Consider the following 25,000-nt stretch of genomic DNA (forward strand, 5'->3'; position numbering starts at 1 on the left):
CCCCATCATGACATCACAATACCCCATCATGACATCACAATACCCCATCATGACGAAGTGAAAACAGGTTTTCAGACATTTTTGCAAATGTTTTAAAATAAAAATGGTTGCTGATAATGTGCCTCTGTACGCCTATGTAGACATTCCATAAAAAAACCTGCCATTTCCAGCTACAATAGTCATTTACAACATTAACAATGTCTACACTGTATATCTGATCAATTTGATGTCTTTCAAAAGCAAGGACATTTCTAAATGACCCCAAACTTTTAAACGGTAGTGTATATATTAATCAATGGTTTACATTAAACATTTAGATGTGATTCTGTATAACATCACACACACACACACGCACACACGCACACACGCACGCACACACACTCACACACTCGCACACACACACACACACACACACACACACGCACACACACACACACACACACACACACACACACACACACACACACACACACACACACACACACACACGCACACACGCACTCGCACACACACACACACACACACACGCAAACACAAACACACGCACACACACACATGCGCACGCACACACATGCGCACACACACACACACACACACAAGCACACGCACTTTGCCCCCGTCAGCGTTATACTCTTTCTCGTCGACGTCCAGCAGTCTGGCCAAGCCAAAGTCAGTGATCTTGATGTGGTTGGGGGACTTGACCAGAACATTACGGGCTGCCAGATCTCTGTGGACCAGCCTTCTCTCCTCCAGATACATCATACCCTGGGATGGTGGTAGAGAGAGAGAGAGAGAGAGGGAGAGAGAGAGAGGGAGAGAGAGAGGGAGAGAGAGAAAGAGAGGGAGGGAGAGAGAGGGGAGAGAGAGAAGAGGGAGAGAGAGAGTGAGAGGAGAGAGAGTGGGGCGAGGAGAGAGAGAGGAGGAAGAGAGAGAGAGAGAGAGGGAGAGAGAGAGGAGGAAGGGAGAGGGGAGAGAGATAGAGAGACAGAGCGGAGATAGAGAGACAGAGAGAGAGAGGGAGAGACAAATAGAGATAGGGGGACAGAGAGATAGAGATAGGACAGAGTAGAGAGAGAGAGAGAGAGATCGACAGCGAGAGAGGGAGGGAGAGAGCGAGAGAGGGAGAGACAATAGAAATAGAGAGATCGACAGCGAGAGAGGGAGGGAGAGAGAAAACACAAATTTTCTGATTGTGTATTGCCATTTCCATCACAATCATCATCATCATCATCATCATTCATCACAATCATCATCATCATCTTCATCATCTTCATCACAATCATTATTGTCAATCATTATCATCATCAACATCAACACCACCACCATCACCACCATCATTCTCTCTTCTCCCTGCCCTGCGCTGTTCTCCCGACCCTGGTCTCCTGGCCCTGTCCTGCCCTGTTCTCCCTACCCTGGTCTCCCGGCCCTGTCCTGCCCTGTTCTCCCTGCCCTGCCCTGTTCTCCCTGACCCTGTTAGGGAGAGTGACCCTGACAGACCCAGGATGCCCTGTTCTCCCTGACAGACTGGGACAGGATGTGTGTTAGGGAGAGTGACCCTGACAGACTGGGACAGGATGTGTGTTAGGGAGAGTGACCCTGACAGACCAGGACAGGAGGTGTTGGGACAGGAGGTGTATGAACCTCGCCTTCACACACACACACCTCCCAGTCCACACACCGCCCTCCCACCGCCCAGTCACACCGCCCAGTCCACTGCCCAGTCCACACACCTCCCATCCACACACTGCCCAGTCCACACACTGCCCAGTCCACACACTCCCAGTCCACACACTGCCCAGTCCACACACTGCCCAGTCCACACACTGCCCAGTCCACACACCGCCCAGTCCACACACCTCCCATCCACACACCGCCCAGTCCACACACTGCCCAGTCCACACACCTCCAGTCCACACACTGCCCAGTCACACCGCCCAGTCCACACACAGCCCAGTCCACACACCTCCCAGTCCACACACCGCCCAGTCCACACACCTCCCAGTCCACACACACCCAGTCCACACACTCCCAGTCCACACACCTCCCAGTCCACACACTGCCCAGTCCACACACCTCCCAGTCCACACACTGCCCAGTCCACACATGCCCAGTCCACACACCGCCCAGTCCACACACCTCGCCCAGTCCACATACCGCCCAGTCCACACACCTCCCATCCACACACCGCCCAGTCCATACACCGCCCAGTCCACACACCTTCCAGTCCACACACCACCCAGTCTTCCAGTCCATACACCTTGATAATGATACACCTACCATATAGAAGTGTCCAGTCATACACACCTTAGTCCACCACCTTGTCATACACCTACTATACAGAAGTACTGAATACCAGTAATAATGATATCACCTACTATTTAGAATGTACTGCATACTGTGTAATAATCATATTACCTACTATACAGAATGTACCCAGTACCATGTAATACTGATATACCACCTTAGAAGTCCATACACACCGTAATAATCATATTACCTACTATCAGAAACACCTTCCAGTCCATTACCTTCCAGTTTAGAACCACCCAGTGCATACTGTGTAATAATCATATTACCTACTATTTAGAATGTACTTCCAGCATACCTTGATAATAATCATATTACCTACTATTTAGAATGTACTGCATATCATGTAATAATCATATTACCTACTATTTAGAATGTACTGCATACCGTGTAATAATCATATTACCTACTATTTAGAATCTACTCCATACTGTGTAATAATCATATTACCTACTATTTAGAATCTACTCCATACTGTGTAATAATCATATGACCTACTATATAGAATGTACTGCATACCATGTAATAATCATATTACCTACTATTTAGAATCTACTCCATACTGTGTAATAATCATACTACCTGCTATTTAGAATGTACTACTTAGTAAGAATGTATACTCTTACTGTCACGACTTCTGCCGAAGTCGTTGCCTCTCCTTGTTCGGGCGGTGCTCGGCGTTCGACGTCACCGGTCTTCTAGCCATCATTGATCAATTTTTAATTTTCCATTGGTTTTGTCTTGTCTTCCCACACACCTGTTTTCAATTCCATTCATTACCTGTTGTGTATTTAACCCTCTGTTTCCCCTCATGTCTTTGTCAGAGATTATTTTATTGTCACTGTTGTTATTTTGTTGTATTGGTGCGCGACGGGTCCTCGTACCCATGTGTGTTTATGTCTGTACCTTTCAGTGTTATGGAGCATGTTCTGTTGACATTTATTAAAAGACTCCATTTACACTCCATTTTGACTCTCCTGCGCCTGACTCCCTGCCACACGACGCTGACAGAATCTCTGACCATAAAAATATGAAGTCAGCAGGAGAGGACACTACGCCCATGGAGGTGGAGGAATGAGTCCGGGAACAAGCGGAGGCGATTGACTGTTTGAGCACGGTAATGGATCGCATTGTCCAGAATATGGATCGCTGGGAGAGACAGGTAGTTTCTCCAGCGCCACCACCACCACAACCGGAATCTCCCTTGAACGCTTTTTCCCCTCCGGAACCGAAGATCCATTTATCCCTACCCGCGGGATACAACGGAGATACTGCCGGCTGCCAGGGTTTCCTCCTTAAGCTGAACTTGTATCTGGCCACGGTCTCCCCAGTACCATCTGACCGTGAGAAGAGTTACGCCTTCGTCTCATGCCTCACCGGGAAAGCCCTGGAATGGGCCAGCGCTGTGTGTAGAAAGGAGGATGCGGCGTTGGACCATTTTGAGGAGTTCACCCACCAATTCCGGATAGTATTCGACCATCCACCTGAAGGCAAAGCAGCGGGTGAGCTCCTCTATCATCTGAGGAGGCAGGAGAGTTTGAGGAGTGCACAGGAGTTTGCTTTGGACAGGGCCCTGATCGACCATTACCGTTGTAGTCTGGACGCGCTAGGACGTCCGTCGGGAGCTGGCCTGAGAGACACCATTCATTCAGAGACCACTGCTCGGGTTGTCCTTGGGAATAGCTGGACCAGCTGGTGGACATGTAAAAAGTTTCAGGTGTGGCTGGGAATTTCATTAATAAAAGTTTAGCTCATGGTTTAGGGATCCCTATTGTTTCTGTTGATATGCCTTTCCCTATTCATGCCTTAGATAGTCGACCATTAGGGTCAGGGTTTATCAGGGAGGTAACCTTAGATAGTCACCTTTGTGTATGATAACGCAGCAGGGTCACAAGGAGAAGATGAGTCTTTTCCTTATTGATTCTCCTGCGTATTCTGTGGTGCTAGGCCTACCCTGGTTAGTTTGTCATAACCCCACTGTTTCTTGGCCACAGAGGGCTCTCACGGGGTGGTCGCAAGAATGCTCAGGTAGGTGTTTAGGGTTTCCGTTGGTGCTACTACGGTGGAAAGTCCAGACCAGGTCTCCACTGTGCGCATTCTCCCCGAATATTCCGATTTGGCTCTCGCCTTCTGTAAAAAGAAGGCGACTCAATTACCACCCCATCGAGGGGGGGATTGTGCGATAGATCTCCTGGTAGACACTGCATATCCCAAGAGTCACGTGTATCCCCTGTCGCAAGCGGAGACATATGTCTCTGAATCCCTGCATCAGGGGTTCATTCAGCCATCCATTTCACCCGTCTCTTCGAGTTTCTTTTTTGTGAAAAAAAGGATGGCTGTTTACGCCCGTGCATTGATTATCGAGGTCTTAATAAAATCACAGTGAAATATAGTTACCCGCTACCTCTGATCAATACGGTTATTGAGTTAATGCACGGGGCACACTTTTTCACAAAATTGGATCTCAGGAGTGCGTACAATCTGGTGCGTATTCGGAAGGGTGATGAGTGGAAGACGGCATTTAGCACCACCTCAGGTCATTATGAGTACCTTGTCATGCCATATGGGTTGATGAATGCTCCATCAGTTTTCCAATCATTTGTAGATGAGATCTTCAGGGACCTGCACGGGCAGGGTGTAGTGGTGTATATCGATGATATTCTGATATACTCCGCTACACGCGCCGAGCATGTGTCCCTGGTGCGCAGGGTGCTTGGTCGCCTGTTGGAGCATGATCTATATGTCAAGGCTGAGAAATGCTTGTTCTTCCAACAATCCATCTCCTTCCTAGGGCATCGGATTTCCACTTCAGGAGTGGAGATGGAGAGCACGGTAAAGGAGGTGCAGTGGTTTTTAGGGTTTGCCAATTACTACCGGAGGTTTATCCGGGGTTTTGATCAGGTGGCTGCTCCCATTACCTCACTGCTAAAGGGGGACCCGGTGCGCTTGCAGTGGTCGGCTGAGGCGAACAGGGCTTTTGGGCACCTGAAGACTCTGTTTACCTCGGTGCCTGTGTTGGCTCCTCCGGATCCCTCTTTGCCATTCATAGTGGAGGTGGACGCATCCGAAGCTGGGATAGGAGCAGTGCTCTCTCAGCGTTCGGGTACGCCACTGAAGCTTCGCCCTGTGCTTTCTTTTAGAAGAAGCTCAGCCCGGCAGAGAGAAACTATGATGTGGGGGACCGTGAGCTGTTGGCTGTTGTAGAAGCCTTGAAGGTGTGGAGGCATTGGCTTGAGGGGTATAAACACCCTTTTCTCATCTGGACTGACCACCGCAATCTGGAGTACATCTGGCAGGCAAAGAGATTGAATCCTCGCCAGGCAAGGTGGGCCATGTTTTTCACTCGTTTTGTGTTTACTCTTTCTTACAGACCAGGCTCCCAGAACGTTAAGGCAGACGCATTGTCCCGGCTGTATGACACAGAGGAGCGATCCATGGATCCCACTCCCATACTCCCAGCTTCGTGTCTGGTGGCGCCTGTAGTGTGGGAGCTGGACGCGGACATTGAGTGGGCGTCACGTGCAGAGCCCTCGGCCCCTGAGTGTCCAGCTGGTCGTCTGTACGTTCCGTCTGCTGTCCGCGACCGATTGATCTATTGGGCTCACACGTCACCCTCCTCTGGTCATCCTGGGATAGGTCGGACGGTGCGTTGTCTTGATGGGAGGTACTGGTGGCCCACTTTAGCTAGGGATGTGAGGATTTATGTTTCCTCCTGCTCGGTGTGCGCCCAGTGCAAGGCTCCTCGACACCTGCCCAGAGGTAAGCTACAACCTCTACCCGTTCCTCAACGGCCATGGTCGCACCTGTCGGTGGATTTTTTGACTGATCTTCCACCTTCACAGGGTTACACCATGATCCTGGTCATTGTGGATCCTCGAAGTCCTGTCGTCTCCTCCCTTTGCCCGGTCTCCCTACGGCCTTACAAACTGCAGAGGCCCTGTTTACACACGTTTTCCGGCACTATGGGGTGCCTGAGGATATAGTGTCTGATCGGGGTCCCCAGTTCACATCAAGGGTCTGGAGGGCGTTCATGGAGCGTCTGGGGATCTCGGTTAGTCTTACCTCAGGTTTTCAACCCCGAGAGTAATGGGCAGGTGGAGAGAGTTAACCAGGATGTGGGTAGGTTTCTGCGGTCTTATTGCCAGGATCGGCCGGGGGAGTGGGCGAAGTTCGTGCCCTGGGCAGAGACGGCTCAGAACTCACTACATCACTCCTCCTCTAACCTTACCCCTTTTCAATGTGTCATAGGGTATCAGCCGGTTCTGGCTCCTTGGCATCAGAGCCAGACCGAGGCTCCTGCGGTGGACAATTGTTTTCGGCGCGCTGAGGAAACCTGGGAGGCAGCCCACGTCCACCTTCAGCACGCCATAAGGCGCCAGATAATTGGCGCAGACCGTCGCCGCAGTGAGGCCCCAGTGTTCCCACCAGAGGACAGGGTCTGGCTCTCGACCCGAAACCTGCCCCTCCGCCTGCTCTGCCGGAAGCTGGGTCCGCGGTTTGTGGGGCCGTTTAAAGTCCTGAGGAGAGTGAACGAGGTATGTTATAGGTTACAACTGCCCACTAATTACTGTATTAACCCCTCGTTCCATGTGTCTCTCCTCAGGCTGATGGTGGCTGGCCCGCTCCAGGAGGCTGAAGTGCGTGATGTTCCTCCGCCTCCTCTAGACATCGAGCGGGTCCCGGCGTTCTCTGTTCTATCCATTTTGGGTAAGAGGGGTCTATCTGATTTAGAACGTAGGTACAGGTATTCAGACTCATGTTGGTACAGCCCGTCCCCTATCTGATTTAGAACGTAGGTACAGGTATTCAGACTCATGTTGATTTAGGCAGGTATTCAGGTCCGTCCCTATCTGATTTAGAATGTAGGTACAGGTATTCAGACTCATGTTGGTACAGCCCGTCCCCTATCTGATTTAGAACGTAGGTACAGGTACAGGTATTCAGACTCATGTTGGTACAGCCCGTTCCCTATCTGATTTAGAACGTAGGTACAGGTATTCAGACTCAAGTTGGTACAGCCCGTCCCCTATCTGATTTAGAACGTAGGTACAGGTATTCAGACTTGACCTGTGTGTATGTAGAGGACAGGCTTAAAGTGGGATTGTGTGTTTGTGTGTGTGTGTGTGTGTGTGTGTGTGTGTGTGTGTGTGTGTGTCACACCCTGAATTGTTTGTGTGTGTTTGCGTATCTTTGACACACTCCCACTACAGCGCCATATATGTTTCTACCTGCTCTCACAGTCTCACGTTAAGACGTTCATACATGTTTCTCAAACGTCAAATTTCTAGGTTGTTCCAAAAGTCCAATTTCAAAGTGTTTAAGATTAAGTTCAGGCATTAACTCTGAATGGTTAAGGTTAGACATTAACTCTGAATGGTTAAGGTAAGGCATTAACTCCAAATGGTTAAGGTCAGGCATTAACTCTGAATGGTTAAGGTTAGACATTAACTCTGAATGGTTAAGGTAAGGCATTAACTCTGAATGGTTAAGGTAAGGCATTAACTCTGAATGGTTAAGGTAAGACATTAACTCCAAATCGTTAAGATTAGACATTAACTCCAAATCGTTAAGGTAAGGGCTAATGTCTGGGATAGGTTTAAAACAAAACTATCAAAATTGGATTGAAATTTGTAACCTTTGGCACCAGATGATTACCTTTGGCAGATGATTACACCCTCGTAAAACCCAAACCTACTTGAAGGTAACAGCGGTCACTGTTGCCCCCCGAGTGTCTGGTTTCTAGGTCATCTCCCAACGTCCTCACACATGGATGGACATGGAAGTCTGACCTGTATGACAGGTGACCTGGCTGTAGTGTTTACAGCTGAGCTTGTCACGGTTCGACAGAATGCATCGGAATTTCAAGCTCCCCTCAATGTGTATACACATCTGCAATTGGGCCTATTATCAAGATGGTTAGTCATTGGAGAAAATTGATGTCCTGCCAACACATTAATGTTGATGACAAAGCCCAATGAGCGAAGCTGTGAAGTGGAGGAAATCATAGAGGCCTGTGGTAAGACTGTGGGGACTCTGTTCTCCGCCTTCATTTGTTGCTCAATGGACTGGATGGGAACATCGATGCGTGTGGTTGCAAACACACAATACACACACACGGACGCAGATAAGCAAGCACGCACACAGGCAGGCAGGCAGGCACGTGCACACACACACATGCACACACAAACACACACACACACAAAGCAAGCCAAAACACACACAGAGGCAGACAGGGAGGAGGGCCAATTGAAGTGCATTATTCTGGATGATAAACAAGTGAATGGCACTTTGTGGTGTGATCAATAAGAGCCCCGGTGAGGAGGGGGTGTCTGTCTCCCTCCCTCTCCTCTACCACTAGACAGTGGAGAAACAGACAGAGAGAGAGATAGGGGGGTGTCTGCCTACCACTAGACCCTCCCTCTCCTCTACCACTAGACAGTGGAGAAACAGACAGAGAGAGAGGGGGTGTCTGCCTCCCTCCCTCTCCTCTACCGCTAGACAGTTGAGAAACAGACAGAGACAGAGAAGGGGGGTGTCTGTCTCCCTCCCTCTCCTCTACCACTAGACAGTGGAGAAACAGACAGAGATAGAGAGGGGGGTGTCTGCCTCCCTCCCTCTCCTCTACCGCTAGACAGTTGAGAAACAGACAGAGAGAGAAACAGACAGAATCATTGCTCACTTAGAAACACTAATACCCTGACTACACTGCAAGTGTTGCGTGCGCGAGTGTTGCCAAATAAATGTTATTCAATTATAATGTGTGGGGGGACAAAATAAATGTATGCACGATGGCACACGCTCAGCCGGTTTGGGTCCGTGTTATACAGAAACATGAAAATATTGGGGGTATATTTCAGCTAGAATCAGCTTTGACAGAGCTGAGTCAGGTAAATTGTGTTGGAAAGCACGGTGTCATGGTGGCGGTGGAGGTGTTTGCTAGACGAATGTGAGGTTAAATGCATAGTGTAGACGGCTGGTGGAGTTAGAGAGAGAGAGAGAGAGAGAGAGAGAGAGAGAGAGACAGAGACAAATTGATGGAAAGTGGTGTTGGGGGAAAAACACACGACATTATAAAATCCATGTACACAAAACAAGTCTACGGTTAAATTTGCAAAAAAAACAAAACACACATTTCTTTCCACAGGGACATGGGGTGAGACAGGGATGCAGCTTAAGCCCAACCCTCTTCCGCAGCACCCGGCTTCATCCTACTAGAATCTAAAGTTGAATGTCTACTGTTTGCGGATGATCTGGCGCTTCTGTCACCAACCAAGGGCCTACAGCAGCACCTAGATCTTCTGTACGATTCTGCCCGGCCTGGGCCCTGACAGTAAATCTCAGTAAGACCAAAATAATGGTGTCCAAAAAAGGTCCAGTCGCCAGGACCACAAATACAAATTCTATCTAGACACCGTTGCCCGAGAGCACACAAAAAACTATACATAAACATCCGCTCACCAACCAAGAATTCATAAAATGGGACAAACACCAAATTGAGACTGCATGCAGAATTCTGCAAAAATATCCTCTGTTCACAATGTAAAAAAACAAACATTGCATGCAGAGCAGAATTAGGCTGATACCCTCTGATTACCAAAATATCAAAAAGAGCGATTCAATTCTACATCCACCTCAAAGGCAGCGATTCCCAAACCTTCCATAACAAAGCCGTCACCTACAGAGAGATGAACCTGGAGAAGAGTCCCCTAAGCAAGCTGGTCCTGGTGTTCTGTTCACAAACACAAACACACCCCACATAACCCCTGTTCACAATCAGACCCCACAGAGCCCCAGGACAGCAATACAATTAGACCCAACCAAATCATGAGAAAACAAAAAGGTCATTACTTGACACATTGGAAAGAATTCACATAAAAACAGAGCAAACTAGAATGCTATTTGGCCTTAAACAGCAAGTACACAGTGGCAGAATACCTGACCACTGTGACTGACCCAAACTTAAGGAAAGCTTTGGCTATGTACAGACTCAGTGAGCAGAGCCTTGCTATTGAAAAAGGCTGCCATAGGCAGACTTGGCTCTCAAGAGAAGACAGGCTATGTGCACACTGCCCACAAAATAAGGTGGAAACTGAGCTGCACTTTCTAACATCCTGCCAAATGTATGACCATATTAGAGACATAAATTCGGCAACGGAATAAACGTCCCTTTTTCAGGACCCTGTCTTTCAAAGATAATTCGTAAAAATCCAACTAACTTCACAGATCTTCATTGTAAATGTCACGTCCTGACCTTTGTTCCTTTTTAATGTCTCTATTTTAGTTTGGTCAGGGCGTGATTTGGTGTGGGCATTCTATGTTTTGTGTTCTATGTTTTCTATTTCTATGTGTTTGGCCTGGTATGGTTCACAATCAGAGGCAGCTGGCAATCTTTGTCTCTGATTGAGAACCATATTTAGGCAGCCTGTTTTCCCACTATGGGTTGTGGGTAGTTGTTTTCTGTTTTGTGTTTCTGCACCTGACAGGACTGTTTCGTTTTCGTTCATTCGCTTTGTTATTTTGTTTTGTGTTCAGTTGAAATAAAAATAACATGAACACTTACCACGCTGCGCTTCGGTCAACACCTTCTTCATATGACGACCGTTACAGTAAAGGATTTAAACACAATTTCCCATGCGTGTTCAATAAACCATAAACAATTAATGAACATGCACCTGTGGAACGGTCGTTAAGACACTAACAGCTTACAGATGGTAGGCAATTAAGGTCACAGTTATGAAAACTTAGGACACTAAAGAAGCCCTTCAACTGACTCTGAAAAACACCTAAAGAAAGATGCCCAGGGTCCCTGCTCATCTGTGTGAACAAGGAGGCATGAGGCATGAGGACTGCGGATGTGGCCAGAGCAATACATTGCCATGTCTGTACTGTGAGACGCCTAAGACAGCGCAGTGGCAGACCACGTGTAACAACACCTGCACAGGATTGGTACATCCGAACATCACACCTGTGGGACAATTACAGGATGGCAACAACAACTGCCCGAGTTACACCAGGAACGCACAACCCCTCCATCAGTGCTCAGACTGTCCGCACAGGCTGAGAGAGGCTGGACTGAGGGCTTGTAGGTCTGTTGTATTCAGGTCCTCACCAGACATCACCGGCAACAACGTCACCTATGGGCACAAACCCACCGTCGCTGGACCAGACAGGACTGGCAAAAAGTGGTCTTAAATGATGAGTCGCGGTTTTTTTCTCACCATGGGTGATGGCCAGATTTGAGTTTATCATCAAAGGAATGAGGGTTACACCGAGGCCTGTACTCTGGAGCGGGACCGGGTGGAGGTGGAGGGTTCGTCATGGTCTGGGGCGGTGTGTCACAGCATCATCGGACTGAGCTTGTTGTCATTGCAGACAATCTCAACTCTGTGCGTTACAGGGAAGACATACTCCTCCCTCATGTGGTACCCTTCCTGCAGGCTCATCCTGACATGACCCTCCAGCATGACAATGACACCAGCCATACTGCTCGCTCTGTGCGTGATTGCCTGCAAGACAAGACTGTCAGCGTTCTGCCATGGCCAGCGAAGAGCCCGGATCTCAATCCCATTGAGCACTTCTGGGATCTGTTGGATCGGAGGGTGAGGGCTAGGGCCATTCCCCTCAGAAATGTCTGGGAACTTGCAGGTGCCACGGTGGAAGAGTGGGGCAACATCTCACAGCAAGAACTGGCAAATCTGGTGCAGTCCATGAGGAGGAGATGCACTGTGGTGGCCACACCAGATACTGACTGTTACTTTTGATTTTGACCCCCCTTTGTTCAGGGACACATTATTGGATTTCTGTTAGTCACATGTCTGTGGAACTTGTTCAGTTCATGTCTCAGTTGTTGAATCTTGTTGTGTTCATACAAATATTTACACGTTAAGTTTGCTGAAAATAAACGCAGTTGACAGCGAGAGGACGTTTATTTTATTTTATGAGTTTATTTACCTTGATTACACAGATCCACAATAATATATATAATTTTGGCATTTGAAATGTCTTTATTCTGTGAGTGTAATTTTGCTGTTAATTTTTGTTTATTTCACGTTTGTTTATTGTCTACTTCATTTGCTTTGGCAATGTTAACATATGTTTCCCATGTCAATAAAGCACCTTGAACTGAATTGAATTGAGAGAGAGAAAGCTAGAGAGAGAGAGAGAGAGAGAGAGAGAGAGAGAGAGAGGGAGAGAGAGAGAGAGAGAGAGAGAGAGAGAGAGAGAGAGAGAGAGAGGGAGGGAGAGAGAGAGAGAGAGGGAGAGAGAGAGAGGGAGAGAGAGAGAGGGAGAGAGAGAGAGAGAAAGAGAGAGAGAGAGAGAGGGAGAGAGAGGGAGAGAGAGAGAGAGAGGGAGAGAGAGAGAGGGAGAGAGAGAGAGAAAGAAAAAAGAGAGAAAGAAAGAAAGGAAGAGAGAAGAGAGAGAGAGAGATAGAGACATAGAGAGAGAGGGAGAGGGACAGTAGACCAATCAACCTGCACATGTACTCTACTGTATGCTTATTGTGATAGTTCAATGTATGGTTATTTTGACCCTTGGTTATTGTTGTTACTGTTGTCCCGTTGACAATTTTGTTCTTATTATTTTCATATGTAATATGTACATTTTTACGTCGTGCCAATAAACCAAATTGAATTGAATTGAATTGAATTGAGAGAGAGAGAGAAAGAGAGAGAAAGAGAGAGAGAGAAAGAGAGAGAGAAAGAGAGAGAGAACAAGAGAGAGCGAGTGAGAGGGAGGGGAGAGAGAGAGAGAGAGAGAGACGGACAGACAGAGAGAGAGAGACAGAGAGATTGAGAGAGAGAGAAAGAGACAGAGAGAGACAGAGAGAGAAGAGAGAAACAGAGAGAAAGAGAGAGAAAGAGAGAGAAAGAGAGAGAAAGCGAGAGAGAGCTCTAAACATACCATAAATATCACACTGCCCCACGCTCCATTCCTTACCTACTTACCATGGAGTCCTGCCAATAGAATTACAATGGGCAATGACAGCACTCCGGCATTGGGGGAGTGGGAGGTGGTGGGGTGGAAGTGTATTTAAAATAGATCACTTCTGGGGCCCAGACCTGGGGGCCGATCAATAGAGATGCTGATTACAATAAAGCCTTGAAGAACGGACAGGCTCCGGGCCGTCCTCCATAATATTTATCCTCTCTGTCTGCTTTAGGACGCATTAGGAATCCACAGAGAATATAGCACATTAATACTGTCCTACAGTCCTAGGTTGCAACCCAAATGGTACTCTTTTTACTAAGTAGTGCACTACATTTCAACAGAGCCCTATGAGGCAGTCCTACCTACCCTGGTTAGAAGTAGTGCACTACATTTCAACAGAGCCCTATGAGGCAGTCCTACCTACCCTGGTTAGAAGTAGTGCACTACATTTCTATAGAGCCCTATGAGGCAGTCCTACCTACCCTGGTTAGAAGTAGTGCACTACATTTCAATAGAGCCCTATGAGGCAGTCCTACCTACCCTGGTTAGAAGTAGTGCACTACATTTCTATAGAGCCCTATGAGGCAGTCCTACCTACCCTGGTTAGAAGTAGTGCACTACATTTCTATAGAGCCCTATGAGGCAGTCCTACCTACCCTGGTTAGAAGTAGTGCACTACATTTCAACAGAGCCCTATGAGGCAGTCCTACCTACCCTGGTTAGAAGTAGTGCACTACATTTCAACAGAGCCCTATGAGGCAGTCCTACCTACCCTGGTTAGAAGTAGTGCACTACATTTCAACAGAGCCCTATGAGGCAGTCCTACCTACCCTGGTTAGAAGTAGTGCACTACATTTCTATAGAGCCCTATGAGGCAGTCCTACCTACCCTGGTTAGAAGTAGTGCACTACATTTCAACAGAGCCCTATGAGGCAGTCCTACCTACCCTGGTTAGAAGCAGTGCACTACATTTCAACAGAGCCCTAGGAGGCGGTCCTACCGACCTTGGTTAGAAATAGTGCACTACATAGGGAATAGTGACAACGCAATGAAGGGCACATTGTGGAGCGCAGCAGTGTACAATGAAATGAGGACCTAAATATTGTCACTTATGTAGTTGGTTGGGGCCATAAACACTATGACCACATCGAACTGATGTCGTTGCTGTCATGTTGTGAGTGTTGGAAGTGTTGCCTTGATAGTTGTTTAGGTGTCACTACTTGTGATGCTGAGATGTGTCATTGTATATAATGTTGAAGGTAATGGTAGTTGTTTAGGTGTCATAACTTGTGATGCTAAGATGTGCCATTGTAAATAATGTTGAAGGTAATGGCATAGATGCACAAATAGCCCCATCAATCCATCCTCTCCTCCCTCTGTTTCTTCTCCTCCTCCTTGTCCCTTCCCTATCCTCTCTCTCTCTTTACTCTCTTCTTCCTCCTTCCCCTCTCCTCCTCCTCCTCCACATCTTCCTAATCTTTATCATCCTCCTCCTCCTCACTCTCCTCCTCCTCCTCCTCCTCCTCACCCTCCTCCTCCTCTTCTGGTTCCTCTTCCTCCTCCTTCCTTCTCATTCTACTGCATACAGGGAACAATAGTGACTCACTTAACTTTTTCAGTACCCAGGAACTTGTGAATATGCCAAGTAATAAAGAATTCTAATTGTAATTTTGCAAGGTTATCTGTCTAGAAGATACTCTTGGCCACCTCTTGGCTGGGACTGTCACCATCAGTGTTCTAGTGAGTGTCTGGCAGGCTGACTCTGTGGCTCACAGTGATGAACTGCGTTACACTGTGTTCTCCCCACACACTGTAGCAAGACACACAGACAGACAGACAGACGGACAGACAGTATGTTTCTGTTCAGACAGTATTTAACAACAAACCAGGTAAACAAGCCTGTTTCTGTTCAGACAGTATTTAACAACGAACCAGGTAAACAAGCCTGCTTCTGTTCAGAACAGGTAAACAATTTAACAACGAACCAGGTAAACAAGCCTGTTTCTGTTCAGACAGTATTTAACAACAAACCAGGTAAACAAGCCTGCTTCTGTTCAGACAGTATTTAACAACGAACCAGGTAAACAAGCCTGCTTCTGTTCAGACAGTATTTAACAACGAACCAGGTAAACAAGCCTGCTTCTGTTCAGACAGTATTTTCAGCCTGCTTCTGTTCAGACAGTATTTAACAACGAACCAGGTAAACAAGCCTGCTTCTGTTCAGACAGTATTTAACAACAAACCAGGTAAACAAGCCTGCTTCTGTTCAGACAGTATTTAACAACGAACCAGGTAAACAAGCCTGTTTCTGTTCAGACAGTATTTAACAACGAACCAGGTAAACAAGCCTGCTTCTGTTCAGACAGTATTTAACAACGAACCAGGTAAACAAGTAAACAAGTATTTAACCTGCTTCTGAACCAGGTAAACAAGCCTGCTTCTGTTCAGACAGTATTTAACAACGAACCAGGTAAACAAGCCTGCTTCTGTTCAGACAGGAACCAGGTAAACAAGCCTGCTTCTGTTCAGGCAGTATTTAACAACGAACCAGGTAAACACGCCTGCTTCTGTTCAGACAGTATGTGAAACTTTAACTAAAGAAGTTAAAAGGGGCAACAAGAACACAATACTTGATCGCAGTTTGAATCCTGATGAATCAGTATTTGTCCATTTTCTATTCATATTGTGAATATGAATCTCTGGTGAAGGCAGAATGGCTGGTATGTACGTTTAATCAACCAGCAGTGTGCACGTTTTTAATTCATTTAAAGGGTAGGGTTCTTAAACAGTAGGAATCTTAAAGGGTAGGGTCCTTAAACAGTAGGAATCTTAAAGGGTAGGGTTCTTAAAGGGTATGTATCATAAACGTAACCACATGTAACATGTGAATTGGCATTAGAATCATCATCAAAAGTCCCAACGGAAAGTTACACCGCACTTATTTTTCGAGTTATTACATAAAACGGATCAGAATTCCAAAGAATCCCTGTACTGTAAATTCCAACATAAATAACTTAAAATGTATAAACCAAATCGGTTTCAATTTCATTTTCAGCCAACTTACAAACAAATATGAATGTATTGTTTACAAATCAACTTGCAAGGTTGCTAGCCAACTAGCCTGCTAACGTTAGCCCTACACGCCTGCTAAAGTGAGTACCCTACCAGCCTGCTAACATTACATTAGCACTGAATGAGTCAGCCAGCTGCTACCAACACCTAGCTTACACTACATTAAAGTAAAGCAACGTTTTGGAAATACATAACGCCATCTAACCAGTTATCAAAGAACATTAGCTATATGCATTTATCTTAGCCAGCAAGCTAGCCAGCCAGCTAACATTAGCTATTTAGCCAAGTAGCTATTAGCCCAGCCAGCCTAGCCAACCACCTTGGTTATGGTTCGCAAGCTAGAGCCCGTCTACTGGAGACCAGCTAGAACGCAACAAACACAACACAGCTAAAACATAATCACAGATTAAAAGACGGGGCTGGGGCCCATCTGATGGTAAAACTTTAAAAAGAACACAGGCGGAGTTAGTGAGGAGGAGGCAAGCGCTTTGCTAGGCCAATGGAGAGTTAGAGAAATCCAAAATAGATATAATCCAGATGTCCGTCAGCTAGCGCGCCAGCAATAAGTTACATAACTCCCATAGCCTACTTCACAGAGAACATGCCGAAAAGTTGACAAAACAAAAATAAGAACAGACAAGGTACAGATAAGGTATTACAGCAAGCAGGTTGTGACATCGGTGACTAAAAACTCATGCCTCCTATCACACACCACACACACACACACACACACACACACACACACACACACACACACACACACACACACACACACACACACACACACACACACACACACACACACACACACACACACACACACACACACACACACACACACACATACCAGAGAAAGATGATGTTGACAGAGTAAAGAAGAGTGTGTGTGTGTGTGTGTGTGTGTGTGTGTGTGTGTGTGTGTGTGTGTGTGTGTGTGTGTGTGTGTGTGTGTGTGTGTGTGTGTGTGTGAGAGAGAGAGAGAGAGAGAGAGAGAGAGAGAGAGAGAGAGAGAGAGAGCAGAGTGTGCGTTAAAGCCGAGAGTGTGTTAGAGAGTGTGCTGAGAGTTGACATCTAAGGTTATAGTGTGGGTTTAAGTAGAGTATGGGTAGAAAATGTGTGTGCAACAGCCCTTGAATGTATACACTGGCCAACAAGCTTTTGCTCAAAAGGCGGCAACATGTACCCTACAATCCTGCATGTTTTGCTCAGTGTTTGTGTGTGTGTACAAGCCTGCATGTTGCTCCGCTCTGTTGTGGCCTGCGTGGTACGCTGCATTGAAAAAGGTTAAAGGTTCTCAGGGGTGGACAGAAGAATGCTAAATGATTGGAGAACGCTTCCCAGGCCTGCTAGACGATAGCAGAATACCTCCCCAGGACTGCTAGACGATAGCAGAACGCTTCCCAGGCCTGCTAGACGATAGCAGAACGCTTCCCAGGCCTGTTAGACGATAGCAGAACGCCTCCCAGGCCTGCTAGACGATAGCAGAATACCTCCCCAGGACTGCTAGACGATAGCAGAACGCTACCCAGGCCTGCTAGACGATAGCAGAACACCTCCCCAGCCCTGCTAGATGATAACAGAATACCTCCCCAGGACTGCTAGACGATAGCAGAACGCTTCCCAGGCCTGCTAGACGAGAGCAGAATACCTCCCCAGCCCTGCTAGATGATAACAGAAGGCCTGCTAGACGATAGCAGAATACCCCAGCCCTGCTAGATGATAACAGAATACCTCCCCAGCCCTGCTAGACGATAACAGCAAACCTTCCCAGCCCTGTTAAATGATAACAGAATAACAGAATACCTCCCCAGCCCTGTTAAATGATAACAGAATACCTCCCCAGCCCTGTTAAATGATAACAGAATACCTCCCCAGCCCTGCTAAATGATAACAGAATACCTCCCCAGCCCTGCTTAATGATAACAGAATACCTCCCCAGCCCTGCTAAATGATAACAGAATACCTCCCCAGCCCTGCTAAATGATAACAGAATACCTCCCCAGCCCTGCTAAATGATAACAGAATACCTACCCAGCCCTGTTAAATGATAACAGAATACCTCCCCAGCCCTGCTAAATGATAACAGAATACCTCCCCAGCGATAACTGCTAAATGATAACAGAATACCTCAGCCCTGCTAAATGATAACAGAATACCTTCCCAGCCCTGATAACAGAATACCTACCCAGCCCTGTTAAATGATAACAGAATACCTCCCCAGCCCTGTTAAATGATAACAGAATACCTCCCCAGCCCTGCTAAATGATAACAGAATACCTCCCCAGCCCTGCTTAATGATAACAGAATACAGAGCAGGCTGACTAATAAATAGCAGGCCCACCCACACACACACACACACCACACACACCCACCACACACACACACACACACACACACACACACACACACACACACACACACACACACACACACACACACACACACACACACACACACACACACACACACACACACACACACACACACACACACACACACACACACACACACACACACACACACACACACACACAGTTAGAGGGGCTAATGAATGTTAAAAAACTACATCAGGAAACAAGAGGAGGTCTGTACAACAGCTGGGAGGAGTAGAGAGAAACAGCGGGAACAAGAGAAGGATAGAGGGAGGGAGGGATAGAGGGAGGGAGGGAGGGATAGAGGGAGGGAGGGAGGGATGCTGTGAAACAACAAAATGCAGGAGGAAGTGTGGGATCAAATATGAAGGATTGTGGCGTAACATAACATAACATAACCGCCTCCCGGTGATTAAATGTCATGTGGTCCATGCATTTTTAACCAAGTACACTGGTTCATTAAATTGTTTGACTAAATGGAATAGGTAGATCACAAGTGGGCTAAAAGGAGACTAAATGTAATAGGTAGATCACAAGTGGGCTAAAAATCAGACCTTGTCATACTGAGGTAAGGTGCTACTACTGAGGTAAGGTGCTACTACTGAGGTAAGGTGCTACAACTGAGGTAAGGTGCTACTACTGAGGTAAGGTGCTACTCCTGAGGTAGGTGCTACTACTGAGGTAAGGTGCTACTACTGAGGTAGGTGCTACTACTGAGGTAAGGTGCTACTACTGAGGTAAGGTGCTACTACTGAGGTAAGGTGCTACTACTGAGGTAAGGTGCTACTACTGAGGTAAGGTGCTACTACTGAGGTAAGGTGCTACTACTGAGGTAAGGTGCTACTACTGAGGTAAGGTGCTACTACTGAGGTAAGGTGCTACTCCTGAGGTAAGTTGCTACTCCTTCAGCCACAGGTTCTAAGAGAAATTAAAACTGAGTAACAAAGCTTGAGGGAAGGTGCATGCAAGTGGACAGAAAGGCTGTTTCCACAGGGACAGATAAGGCAGGTGCACACGTGTGGTGAACAGGTGCAATGGCAGTCTCGTGGGGGCGGTAAGGTGCTACTACTGAGGATAAGGCCACAATGGGCCTGCTCAGGTAAGGTAACCAGCACCTCGTTTGTCATGTAGTGTGTGTGTGTGTGTGTGTGTACTACTGTGTGTGTGTGGTGTGTGTGTGTGTGTGTGTGTGGTGTGTGTGTGTGTGTGTGGTGTACTACTGAGGTGTGTGTGTGTACTGTGTGGTGTGTGTTTACTGAAGTGTGTGTTCGGGGGTATATGGTCAGGAAGTGTGGCCAGAGCTTGAAGTCCCATCGGCATCCATGAGCAAGTGAAGGTGTTTGTACTACTGTGTGTAAGTGTGTGTGTGTATGTGTGTGTGTGTGTGTGTACTACTGAGGTGTGTGTACTACTGTGTGTGGTATGTGTGTGTGTGAGGTAAGGTGCTGTGTGTGTGTGTGTGTGTTCCTGAAAAAGCCAAGCAGCTGGCAAGATATACTTGTTGTTGTCAGCCACTAGGTTGGGTGGTGTGGTGGAGACAGTGCTTTCAAATGTTAAGGCATCTGGACCTCTGAGTTATTCAAGCCTCATGCAGATTCTTGACAATGTTGTGATCATTCCGTTAACCAACAGCAATCCTTCTAAGTACATGAATTTCCAATCCCCAGGGACTCATTTCTGCACTTGACTGTCCTCTGAACAGATAGAAAACAATGGCAGTCTCCATCTCAGTGTCAACGCAAGCGACCTAGTGAAGGGCCCATTTCCTCTCCACTCAGTCACTCTGTAACTACAGTTAGTGGAAGTGTCTTCATCCATCTCCCTCAAAGGTGTCTTTCTCACTGTGTGAACCAGCAGTGTGTGTGTGTGTGTGTGTGTGTGTGTGTGTGTGTTGTGTGTGTGTGTGTGTGTGTGTGTGTGTGTGTGTGTGTGTGTGTACGTGTGTGTGTGTGTGTGTGTGTGTGTGTGTGTGTGCGTGCGTGTGTGTGTGTGTGTGTGTGTGTGTGTGTGTGTGTGTGTGTGTGTGTGTGTGTGTGTGTGTGTGTGTTTGTTAAGAAGTGTGTGTTCGGGGTATATGGTCAGGGGAAGTGTGGCCAGAGCTTGAAGTCCCATCGGCATCCATGAGCAAGTGACCGCGTGTTTGTATGTGTGTGTGTGTGTGTGTGTGTGTGTGTGTGTGTGTGTGTGTGTACGTGTGTGTGTATGTGTGTGTGTGTGTATGTGTGTGTGTGTAGGTGTGTGTGTGTGTGTGTGTGTGTGTGTGTGTGTGTGTGTGTGTGTGTGTTCCTGAAAAAGCCAAGCAGCTGGCAAGATATACTTGTTGTTGTCAGCCACTATGCAGCTGGGTGGTGTGGTGGAGACAGTGCTTTCAAATGTTAAGGCATCTGGACCTCTGAGTTATTCAAGCCTCATGCAGATTCTTGACAATGTTGTGATCATTCCGTTAACCAACAGCAATCCTTCTAAGTACATGAATTTCCAATCCCCAAACGGCGACTCATTTCTGCACTTGACTGTCCTCTGAACAGATACATTCAACATCTACAGGGAAATATCGTCCATCTCAGTGTCAACGCAACGACCTAGTGAAGGGCCCATTTCCTCTCCACTCAGTCACTCTGTAACTACAGTTAGTGGAAGTGTCTTCATCCATCTCCCTCAAAGGTGTCTTTTCTCACTGTGTGACATCTCCTAGCAGAAGAGTGTGTGTGTGTGTGTGTGTGTGTGTGTGTGTGTGTGTGTGTGTGTGTGTACGTGTACGTGTGTGTGTACGTGTGTGTGTGTGTGTGTGTGTGTGTGTACGTGTGTGTGTGTGTGTGTGTGTGTGTGCGTGCTTGTGCGTGTGTGTGTGTGTGTGTGTGTGTGTGTGTGTGTGTGTGTGTGTGTGTGTGTGCATGTGCGTGTGTGTGTGTGTGTGCATGTGCGTGTGTGTGTGTGTGTGTGAACGATCGACTAGGAGACCAGGCTCTTCATCAGTCTGACATTTGACTGCCACGGCTGGTGTATGTAACGATAGTTTCCTGGTTTAGACCCCAGCGACAACACATCCCAAGGTAGATTAGACTCAGAACCCCCCCGGGGTGGATCCTCACAAATGTCACCGCACCAAAGCAATAAAACATTACCTTTGCAGAATTTACATGAGCAAATGTCAATAATTCACCAGCGTTTTGGGGAGAGATTAGGGGAGAGACAGAAGGGTGATGTCTGATTTCCACTAAATGAATCCTGGTGTGAAAACAGTGGGTGTTCTGAGAAGGTATATGTGCTGTAATGTGAATCCTGGTGTGAAAACAGTGGGTGTTCTGAGAAGGTATATGTGCTGTAAGGTGGGAGATATTTTGTGAGAACATATTTATTGCTCCTCTGTCATCACAAAATAATACGTGGGAGGGCAAAACTGGTTGCAATGATGTTATTCAGTCTTTTGTGACGTGAAGTCAGGTAGGTTCTACTCTGATTGGTCAGGTAGGTTATACTCTGATTGGTCAGGTAGGTTGTATACTGATTGGTCAGGTAAGCTGTATACTGATTGGTCAGGTAGGTTGTATACTGATTGGTCAGGTAAGCTGTATACTGATTGGTCAGGTAGGTTGTATACTGATTGGTCAGGTAAGCTGTATACTGATTGGTCAGGTAGGTTGTATACTGATTGGTCAGCTAGCTGTATACTGATTGTTTAGGTTGTATCTGATTGGTCAGGTATGTTGTATACTGATTGGTCAGGTAGGTTGTATACCGATTGGTCAGCTAAGCTGTATACTGATTGTTCAGGTAGGTTGTATACTGATTGGTCAGGTATGTTGTATACTGATTGGTCAGGTAGGTTGTATACCGATTGGTCAGCTAAGCTGTATACTGATTGTTCAGGTAGGTTGTATACTGATTGGTCAGGTATGTTGTATACTGATTGGTCAGGTAGGTTGTATGATTGTCAGCTAGCTGTATACTGATTGTTCAGGTAGGTTGTATACTGATTGGTCAGGTATGTTGTATACTGATTGGTCAGGTAGGTTGTATACCGATTGGTCAGCTAAGCTGTATACTGATTGTTCAGGTAGGTTGTATACTGATTGGTCAGGTATGTTGTATACTGATTGGTCAGGTAGGTTGTATGATTGGTCAGCTGTATACTGATTGTTCAGGTAGGTTGTATACTGATTGGATTGTTGTATACTGATTGGTCAGGTAGGTTGTATACCGATTGGTCAGCTAAGCTGTATACTGATTGTTCAGGTAGGTTGTACTCTGATTGGTCAGGTAGGTTGTATACTGATTGGTCAGCTGTGATTGTTCAGTAGGTTGTATACTGATTGGTTAGGCTGTATGCTGATTGGGTAGGTTGTATACTGATTGGTCAGGTAGATTGTATACTGATTGTCAGGTAGGTTGTATACTGATTGGTCAGGTAGGCTGTATGCCGATTGGTCAGGTGACTGTATACTGATTGGTCAGGTAGGCTGTATGCTGATTGGTCAGGTAGGTTGTATACTGATTGGTCAGGTAGGCTGTATGCTGATTGGTCATGTAGGTTGTATACTGATTGGTCAGGTAGGTTGTATACTGATTGGTCAGGTAGGCTGTATGCTGATTGGTGTGTGTATGCTGATGTCTCTACAACACCAGTTAACAACTTGAAAATAACATAATTTTGACCTACCATTGCACATGAATCTGTAACTGTGTGTGTGTCTGTGTCTGTGTATGTGTGTGTGTGTGTCTGTGTGTCTGTGTGTGTGTGTGTGCCTGTGTGTGTGTGTGTGTGTGTGTGTGTGTGTGTGTGTGTGTCTGTGTGCCTGTGTGTGTGTCTGTGTGCCTGTGTGTGTGTGTGTGTGTGTGTGTGTGTGTGTGTGTGTGTGTGTGTGTCGTGCGTGTGTGTGTGTGTGTGTGTGTGTGTCTGTGTGTGTGTCTGTGTGTCTGTGTGTGTGTCTGTGTCTGTGTGTGTGTCTGTGTGTGTGTGTGTGTGTGTGTGTGTCTGTGTGTGTGTCTGTGTGTGTGTGTGTCTGTGTGTGTGTCTGTGTGTGTGTGTGTGTGTGTGTGTGTGTGTGTGTGTGTGTGTGTGTGTGTGTGTGTGTGTGTGTACGTGTGTGTGTGTGTGTGTGTGTATACGTGTGTGTGTGTGTGTGTGTGTGTGTGTGTGTGTGTGTGTGTGTGTGTGTGTGTGTGTGTGTGTGTGTGTGTGTGTGTGTGTGTGTGTGTGTGTGTGTGTGTTTGTGTGTGTGTCACCACCATGTCTGTCACCCGTTACTTAACATCTCTAACAAATCCAACATGGAAAATAATGACAGTCTTCCTCAGGTTTCATTTCCATCTTCATTGTTCACGATGTCTTCATCTACCCTGTCGTCCCTCTCACCTGTTGTGCGTGGAGCCAGCTGGGCTGTCTGTAAGCCCATCATTATGTCTGCTAAGGGCAAGCATCTCAGTTCTCCCCCGGCTCTAGGTGCTACTAATTGATCCACTGTTATCATCTCATCATCATTCTCTAGTGGGAAGAGAGGAAGAGGTTTGACTCCAGTATTTAGTATTCAGTAGTACTCAGAAATAATACTATCACAGGTCTCTTCTACACTACAGGGAAACACTCCAACAGTTGGTTCAACTCAACAACATGAAGCCCCACCATTCCCACCACATCCAGGGAAACACACCAACAGTTGGTTCAACTCAACAACATGAAGCCTCACCATTCCCACCACATCCAGGGAAACACACCAACAGTTGGTTCAATTCAACAACATGAAGCCCCACCATTCCCACCACATCCAGGGAAACACACCAACAGTTGGTTCAACTCAACAACATGAAGCCCCACCATTCCCACCACATCCAGGGAAACATAATCACGTGTTAATGAAGCCTTAATGACCCCCGAGGCTCTTCTGGTGCCATCGACAAAATCTGAAACCGCAGCGTCTTGAATTTACTATATTTCCCATAGCTTTACATTCATCTTCATGCACACATACACCTGCACTCCAGCTGGTATATTCTCTTGAAATGGACTTTGGAGAAGAGGTGACCGATTCAATCCCACCTCTGAATCCTTGGCTGTGCCAGTGGAAATCCCTGCCTCATGCATCCATTAGGCCGGTTGATCCTACAGTATAATTAGACAAATCCTGGGCTTATCAATGTACCCCATCCCTTCTCTGAGATGAAGAGATGCTCTATTATTATGTGGTGTCAGCAGACACACACACCCCTGGGTATCACACACACACACACACACCCCTGGGTATCACACACACACACACCCCTGGGTATCACACACACACACACACACACCCCTGGGTATTACACACACACACACCCCTGGG

At 46.9% G+C, this 25,000-nt stretch overlaps 1 pseudogene; it reads right to left on the reverse strand.

Moving 5' to 3' along the window:
• The window catches only part of LOC135542931 (receptor tyrosine-protein kinase erbB-4-like), a 255,714-nt pseudogene that overhangs the window by 18,811 nt on the left and 211,903 nt on the right, over positions 1-25,000 (reverse strand).

Source organism: Oncorhynchus masou, chromosome 7, assembly GCF_036934945.1.
Source record: "Oncorhynchus masou masou isolate Uvic2021 chromosome 7, UVic_Omas_1.1, whole genome shotgun sequence".
Classification (NCBI taxonomy): domain Eukaryota; kingdom Metazoa; phylum Chordata; class Actinopteri; order Salmoniformes; family Salmonidae; genus Oncorhynchus; species Oncorhynchus masou.